Source organism: Vicia villosa, linkage group LG2, assembly GCF_029867415.1.
Source record: "Vicia villosa cultivar HV-30 ecotype Madison, WI linkage group LG2, Vvil1.0, whole genome shotgun sequence".
In the NCBI taxonomy this organism is placed as follows: Eukaryota; Viridiplantae; Streptophyta; class Magnoliopsida; order Fabales; family Fabaceae; genus Vicia; species Vicia villosa.
Window position 1 is genome coordinate 58358414 of NC_081181.1, and position 2293 is coordinate 58360706.

Sequence of the window (2293 nt, forward strand, 5' to 3'; positions counted from 1 at the left end):
CCATACCTAATATACGATAATATCTTGGAACCATAAAACATGAATTCATCATATTTGACAACTTCATTCTTCTTATAACTCAAGAGACATAGTAATTCTCCGAAAATTCCCGTCTTTGAAACACCTAGATTCCATCCCTTCTCACAAAACTACTCATATCCTCGAGTTCCGACTCTGACTCGCGATTCAAGACATTCCAACAGCTTCTACAATTACTCACAAGGATTCCACGACAAGGTCTACTGCAATCTGTCGCTCTATCATTGTTCCAACGTCGACATCATACGCACGACTTCTCAAACCGATAACTTTGCAGTCCACCAGCGGCGCCGAAGCATCGCAACTTTCTAGATTATATTTTCTAAAATTGTCTCTTTTCGCTTAACAATCACCTTCTGAAAACGTCAGGGATTCACATCCTACTCGTATATTAACAACCGTTACATTGCTCTTCATCCTCCGAGAAGTACACATCAACAATGTCTGATCGTTTTCCATCAAGACGCTCCAACTTGATTAACAAACAAGGTCTTGAATCCACGTCACCTTCGGATTCAAGAAGCAACAAACTTCAGCAATACTTGCACTATCTCCATCAGCAGCACACTAAACTAACATCTTACAACTGGAACATCTCCGAGAAGCAAAGCTTCCCCTCTACTTGTCTCAAACTAACTCCTGCAACAATCGATTAAAAAAAGCACACAAGTACCGACAATGTTCCACACACATGCCGCGTACTAAGGAACAACACGCTGAGAGTATTCAACTGTCGCACAACTCTACTGAATCGACAACTTGGTCGGACGGACCGACCTACTCTGATACCACTAATGTAACACCCCATTTCTACTTAACGGATATTAATAAAATCAGAGTACAACATACAATGAGATGCTACATTTTTTCAACTTTAAAAATAATCAACATATAATTCAATCGCATGTAATACAGATACATAACACATAATTTCGGATGATCCGATAACAACATAATTTGATATTTGAAAACAAAACAACTTTCATTATTTAAGCAGCGGAATCACAAATTCAACTTTGGTGACATAACATCTTTATCCAACTGAAATAACTTTAAAAACAACAGAGTTCTTAATAGAAAACAACTCAAAATTCAACAACGGAATATAATAACAACGATAAAATGACAAGTGTTCATCCCCCCGAGTTTTACGTATCAGAACGATGACACCTGACTCGAACTAATGAAGGTAATCAGCCTTCACTCTGGATTACCTGCACATTACCAACATAGGGGTAACATTCAAACAGATGGGGTGAGATATCAAACAATATAATCAGATGTATGATAAATACTATATCAGAATCAGTTCATGCAAAATCACCATTTCATATGTTCTTAAACAACATTCATCACAACACATATTATCAACAAGATATGACAACTATTTCATTATGATAAGAACTCAAAATGCAACTCGGAATGCGACTCGTACAATGCACAAGCATGTGGTACCAATGGAGCAAAACTCCCAACTTAGAAACCGCCAGTTAATAGAGGCGTCAACAAGGCATAAGCCTTCAACTTAAAAACAAGGCATAAGCCTTCAACTTAATATTTGTCAATCCTGGCCAACTTATTGAGCATCAGCTCCCACTTGATATGCTATGTATGCGACAACATTATGAGACACGGCACAACAACCCAACAACTATTCAACAGCAACTTAACAACAATTCAACACTGGCCTTAAGCCTACAACTTAACAATAACATCCACAATTCAACGGTTGTATAAGCTTACAACTATATATTACCAACCACAACATAACAACTATAGCAACACCACTTGCAACTTCCCAAATTAACAAACACCCATATTACAACAACTTATATATATATATGTGTGTGTGTGTGTGTGCTACTACGATTATTAACAAGGTCTTACTAACACTACTAGTATCCCACTGTCAATTACTTTCCCTTACTAACTGTTATCTACTTACTGAATCATCTACCATTGCCTTACTACTAATATTCCAATACATATCACCCATTGTTATTATTCTCTTTTGCTATTAATCTACCTCTAGTATTAATTTATTACTAACCATGCTATTACCATTAGTTAGTTAATCTTTGCAATTTAATACTCGTTTCGTATAACTCAACTATTTTACTGATTATGCTATTTAATGTTAATACCTCTGTAAGTTATTACTACTGACAAATTATCTCTACTGTGCATTTTACTAACTTTGTTATTAGTATAGTTGTTTGTCAACATCTTAGGCTAATGATATTCCTATTGTCAA